This window comes from Rhea americana, unplaced genomic scaffold, assembly GCF_003343005.1.
Source record: "Rhea americana isolate MKP2758 unplaced genomic scaffold, rheAme1 scaffold_741, whole genome shotgun sequence".
Lineage (NCBI taxonomy): Eukaryota > Metazoa > Chordata > Aves > Rheiformes > Rheidae > Rhea > Rhea americana.
In genome coordinates, this window is record NW_028186914.1 from 18,502 (window position 1) to 24,680 (window position 6,179).

The window sequence follows — 6,179 nt, forward strand, 5'->3', positions numbered from 1 at the left end:
TTGCTTTGCGCGGCATGCCGGGAGGCGTAGTCTTCCGGCACCGGGCTTCCGGGAGGCCACCGTGGTCTGCGGCGCATGCCGGGAGGCGTAGTCTTCCTGTTGGTACGCTGCCGGCCAAACCCTGCAAATAGTTWACAAGACTCAGGGACAAGGGAGAGAGGACATCGTGAAACAGTAATGTGAAGGACAACCGGTTCCAGCCGAATAACCTCAAGGAAACCACAAAACTTAAAACAGTGTGAAGAGTGAGCAAAACAGAAACAGTAGAATAACCTAGAGTAACCTGTAAGTTCATTAAGGCTTATTAACATATTAAATTACACTGCCCTAACTGAACAATGAGATGATAATGATGTGATAATGATGTTACTGCCTTTTCTGCTTCTTTTGCTAGTTAACAGGAATGTTGAAGTGCAAGCGTGGAGTGAATATGTGATGTGATAAAATTGTAACCAATAGAAAAATCTCTACCAAGTACTCTCTGAAAAGCATATTTATAAATAAAGAATGACAAAAGGAGAACGTGTGCTAGCTTTGTGGATCTACCACCTACCACCCATCTCTGCGCAGAAATGAAATAAACAAATCTGAACCCTGTGTGTCTATTGGTCACTTGCACACCGGGTAAAAGAACCCAATTTTGGGACAACATTCCCCTAGTGGGCTTCAGGGAGATCACAGTGCACCTCTCGAGGTGCCAGGAGGTGCAGTTCTGTGTTGGTGGGGCTCCCCCCAGGCAGCCTCGCTGTGCTTGGTGGCAACCAGGAACCGTAGCTCCGGGTGCCTCTGCCTTCTCCGCCCCGCAGCAGCGGCCTGCTGTGTCCATTCCTTACTGGATGCGTGCTACTCGCACGAGAGTTGCCGTAGGTCGTCGGGGACGGTGGAATTTTCCTGTTTTTTCCTGGTGCAGGGCAGGAAGCATTTTTCATCTCTGGTATGACCAGGTAGGGTTGTCCCAGGGGCTGGGGCTGCCCTTCTTAGCAACGGGAGAGGCAAGCAGGAGTGCTAGAGGTGGTGCAGGCTCCCGGTAGTCACAGCTTTGCTCAGGATTGGGGCTTGTTAGGCAGCAGTGGTGCTGGGAAGGCTTGATGTAGAGCTGACCTGTTATGCAGCGTAAGAGAAAGTCCTCAAKGGAACGTGACCAGCACTCTTTCTGTCCCAGGACCCTAGAACAGACTGAGAGACCCAGGAACACCCACATTCAGGTATTTTTAACTATGTGGAAAGAGCCTGCTGGAGCTCTGGGCACAGATACAGAGAATCCCCAGTTACCTGGAGCTATATGTATTTTTCTTTACAAAGATGCGATGCCTTGCTGCTGCCGCTGCCTTGCTCGGTGCCCAGGTCTGCTATGTTCAGATCCACTCTTCTTGTTGCCCTCTGCTCTATCAGAGTTGCCGACCAGACCAAAAGGGGCGTGCGGCTAAGGCTCGGGCCAGGGCGTCTCGGCCRCCTGCTACAGGACAAACGGGAGGGGGAATCGGCAGCGACCGGACGTGAAAGTACGGTCGGATGAAAAACAGCTGCTTTAGAGGATTAAGATGTAGGGGCAACTGAGAGCAGTGGAAACGGTAGTATAAAACGATGATGAAGAAGGTGTGTTGTTAGAGGCAGTACAGTGGAGAGGAGAGGGAAAAATTGATCCTATGATGAAATAAAAACTATTTTAAAGAGATATTTGCTTCTTACCCCTCAGGTTATGAATTTGCATGACTTCTGAGAACTGTTCTTGTCGTGTCGTGTCCCAGGTCACAACTACCCGGACGGCGATCCCCAAGTCGTCTGCCGAGACCGCACGACAGCTGACAGCTGCCTGTGGAATGAAAGCGAAGGCCAACGTCTCGGAGGTAAGAGGCAGAGTCCAAGCAGGAAGATTATGGCAGGTGAGTTAATGCCCCAGAATATTCAATTTTTCCCCTTGTCTCCCCAGGACTCGCCTACTTGCTCCCTGGCTCCCCCAGGACCTATCCATTTGCTTTTAGGTTTGCTCCAAGGCACTCTTAGTTCTCTTGTCCCTTCAAGATTCTTTGTTTCTTTCTAGTTCCTGCAAGATCACTCTGCCATTTGGTGTCCGTGGACATTTGGGTACCATGAAGACTGCTACGTTTGTCCTCTCGTCCTATTAAGTCCCCTTTCTTTTCCCTTTAGTCCCCTCAAAACCTCTCTGTTTGCTATTGGTGCATCCCAGAGCCTTTGTTTTCCCCCCTAGTCCTCTCAGGATGCCTCTCTTTGCTCTCTGAGCTTCTTAGGGCCCATCTCACTGCATTTTAGCCCCATCAGAACTCCCCCGATTGCCGTGCGCTCCCCTCAGGACACCTGAGTTTGCACTGGGGACATCCCAAAATCATATGCGTTCATTGCACCTGTTCAGTGTGCACTAGAGCCCTCCTTTTCCATTGGCTACACCATAGAGTTCTCTCTATGACCTATCCCTATGACCTTTCTGTGTGCCCTCTAKCCCATCAGGTCCCCCTTCCTTCTAGTCCCCTCAAGACTCTTCTGTCTTCCTTTGTTGTCCCTCAGAACACTGCGTCCTCTAGTCCGCTCAAAACTGATCCGCTCTCAAAATGGCTGGCATTCGTTGTACTCTAGCACCTCTGAAATGCCCCCAAGTCCTACCTCAGCTCCTACTTGGGAGTTCTGTTTCTCTCGGATCCTTCTGTTCTCTTTGTTTGCTTCTTAGCACATACCGTAGCCCTCTCTCCTTTCAGTGTGCCTCGTGCCCTCTCAATTACCCTCTACTCCCTTCAGAACCCCTGTGTTCTTCTGTTGTGCTCCAGACCTCTGCACCGCAGTCCCATCAGGACCCACCCTTTTCCACTTTGGCGTGCCCCGGTGCCCACCGTGTGCTGTCTGTTCCCCTCAAGACTCCCACATTTGCCCTCTAATCCTCACAAAATGCTTCCTTTGGTCCTTTGACTCCCTAATGACACCCCTCCACCCCCTGCCGTGAGCCTGTGGTGCGTACCAGAGACATTCTTCCGACAAGGCATCCTAGAACCCCACGCGTGCCCTCTAATCTTCTCAAGACTCTTCCGTTTTCCAATCCGATTAACTTAAAACTGCTCCCAAAGTCTTCACTGTGCCCTAGAGGCCTCTGATGTCTAGTTCTCTTGGACTGTTCCAGTCCTCTCAGAAGCCCTCCACTAGCATTCATTGCACACCAGAGGCTCTCTTGGGCACGTAGAATCCTTGGGATCCCTCTAGTGCCTTCAGAAGCCCTCCTGTAGCCTTAGTAGTGCCCCTAGAGCCCTCTTTTGGTCCAGCAGCTCTTGTTGGACTTACCCAATTCTCTCAGTACTTCTCTTTYGGCCTTCATTGTGCACCAGACCTTTGCTGGCCCTTTAGCTCTCCAAGGACCCCTCTAGTCCTATCAGGACTCCTCTTTTTACTTTCACTGTGCCTCATAGCTTTTCCTTTTTTTTTTTTCCTTGACTCCTAGGCCCTTTACACCCCCCCAGTCTACTATAGGTGCCTCTTGTGGCCAAAATTGTGGTTGGAGCCACAGTGTGGTGGATTTGGCTCTCTAGCTCTTAAGACCTCTCTTTTGCCCTCAGGACCCTTTGGGACCCTTGTTCCCTAGAGGCTTCCCTTGGTTCCCTAACCCTCTTAGGACACTTCTAGTGAACTCTGGACCCCTCTTTTGGCCTTCCTTATGCCACAGAGGCCTATCTGGGTCCTCTAGAACCATTAGGACCCCACCAGTCATCTCTGAATCCCTCTCAAGGCCTTTGTTGTGCCCCAGAGCTGTCTTCTGGCACTCTAGTCTCCTCAGAAGCCCTACAGCTATCTTCCTYGTTCTCCAGAGTCATTTTTCTGACCCTCTAGACCCCTTAGTCCTTCTCTAGTGTGCTCTGGATGACTCTTTGCGTTCTTTCCRCACSAGAGCTGTCTTCTGGCCCTCGCCACTCCCTYAGGACCCATCTAGTCCRCTCAGAAGACCTCCCGAGGCTTTTATTGTGCCCCGGAGCCCTCTTTTGGCCATCCACGTCCCATAGGACCCCCCTCTGCCCCTCAGAGCACCTCCTGACTTCTCTCTTGGTACCCAGTTTTTATTTTTTGGCCACCTAGTCCCCTCAGGAGCCCTGTGCTCTGCTCAGAACACGATCTGGGTGCTTGTTGTACTCCAGAGTTATCTTTTGGACCCCAGGCTCCTTAGAAACTGCCCAGTCTCCCCAGAATCCTCCCAGATTTCTTCCTTGTTCCCCAGAGGCTTTTTTTTCGGGGGCCAGGTAGACTTCTTAGCACCCCTCTAGTGCACTCTGTATGACTCTTTCTGCATTCTTTGTGCCTTACAGCTCTATCTTGGCCCTCTAGACCCCTTAGGACCCCTGTAGTCCCCTTGGAATCCCTCCAGAGCTCCTCTTCCTGCTCTGGAGACCTCTSTTGGTGCTTCAGCCYCTTTGGCAGCCCTCTGTTGTGCTTTGTCCTCTTTTTYTGGCCTTTTCTTTCCCAGCTGCAGACCTCTGTTGGCCCTCTAGTCCCCTTAGCACTCTTCTAGTCCCCTCAGAACCCTTCCAAAGGCCTTTGTCATGCCCCAAGGATGTCTTCTGGCCCRGAAGTCCACTTAAGACTCATCCTGTCTGCTCRGAGGCCCTCCTAAGACCTTYRTTATAGCCTGAAGCCCTCTTTTGGGCCATCCACATCCCATAGCATCCTTCAGATCCTGTCTTGTTACCCAGTTTATATTTTTTTGGYCTCCAGGTTCCCTTAGGAGCCCTCTGGTCTGCTYAGAACACCTTCTGAGTGCGTGTTGTGCCCCAGAGCTGTCCTGTGCCTACTCCCTAGCTCCATTAGGAATCATCCAGCCTCCTCTGAACCTTCCTAGATTTCTTGCTTCTTCCCTATAGTTTCTTTTTTTGGCCACGTGGACCACTTTGTACCCCTCTAGTGTGCTCTCAACTATTCTGTTAGGCTTCCTTGTGCTCCGGAGCTCTTTTATGTCTCTCTAGACTCCTTAACGCTCCTGTAGTTGCCTCAGAAACCCTTTCAAGCTGCCCCAGAGCCCTCTGTTGGTGCACTGGCTGCTTTGGCAGCCCTCCTGCTATGCTTTGGCCTCCTGTTTTGACCTCTCCGACCTCCGTTCGCCCTCTAGATCCCATAGCACCCCTTTTGTGCACTCTGGACTACCGTTTCAGCCTTCTGTGTGCCCCACAGCTGTCTTCTGGCCCCTCAGCCCCCTTAGGAACCCTCTAGTCTCCTCAGAACGCCTCCAGCTATCTTCCTTCTTCCCCAGAGTCATTTTTCTCACCCCCCTAGACTTCTTAGCACCTCTGTAGTGCACTCTGGATGACTATCCAAGCCGACTCTGTGTCCTAGAGCTCTGTCTTGGTCTTCTAGACCCTCTAGGAACCATCTAGCCTGCTCAGAAGCCCTCCTGAAGCCTTTGTGCCCTGGCGCCCTCTGTTGGCTATCCGCATCTCATAGGATCCCCTCCTGTTCCCTTAGAGCACCTCCTGACTTCTGTCTCGTTAACCGGTTTTTATTTCTTGGCCACCTAGTCCCCTTAAGAGCCCTCCGGTCTACTCAGAACACCTCCTGGGTGCTTGTTGTGCTCCAGAGCTGTCCTGTGATCCCCCAGCCCTATTAGGAATCATCTAGTCTCATCARAATTCCCCCAGATTTATTGCTTGCTCCCTAGAGTTTTTTTGCACCACGTAGACACCTTTGCACCCCCCTAGTGCGCTCTTGACTACTCTTTTARGCTTCTTTGTGCCCCAGAACTGCCTTCAGGTCTTCCAGCCCAATCAGGACACCTGTAGTGTCCTCAGAATCCCTCTAGAACTACCCTTCCTGCCCTGGAGCCCCTTTAGCACCCTTCTCTTCTGCTTTGGCCTCTTCTTTTGACATTTTATCTTTCACCTGCAGACCTCTGTTGGCCCTCTAGCCACCTTAGCACTGCTCTAGAGCACTCCGGATGACTCTGCTGCAACTCCAGCCCCCTTAGCAGCCCTACTGTCTCCAAAGGAGACCTCCAGATATCTTTCTTGTTCCTCAGAGACGTTTTTTGTCCCTCTAGATCCTTAGCACCCCTCTCGTGCACTCTGCGCTACTCCTTTTCCTTGTGCCCTACAGCTGTCTTCTAGTCCCTCAGCCTCTTTAGCACCCCTCGACTCCCCTCTGAGCCCCTCCGCAGGCCTTCGTTCCGCCCCAGAGGACTCCTTTGGTCCTGCGGCCCT

The 6,179-nt window shown here is 51.7% G+C and overlaps 1 long non-coding RNA gene across 2 annotated transcripts in view; it reads right to left on the reverse strand.

The window, feature by feature from the left end:
- Nucleotides 1–480: 480 nt before the first annotated feature.
- The window catches only part of LOC146585920 (uncharacterized), an 8,353-nt gene continuing 2,654 nt past the window's right edge, over nucleotides 481–6,179 (reverse strand). Inside the window, exons 2-4 of one of the 2 annotated variants that reach the window (XR_014897892.1) lie at nucleotides 1,690–1,813; nucleotides 1,273–1,453; nucleotides 481–1,176 (exon numbers count right to left, since the gene is read on the reverse strand). This is a non-coding gene — a long non-coding RNA (uncharacterized LOC146585920). Of the gene's footprint in view, nucleotides 1,177–1,272; nucleotides 1,457–1,689; nucleotides 1,814–6,179 lie in introns of both variants that reach the window. The other variant, XR_014897891.1, reaches the window with a different exon arrangement.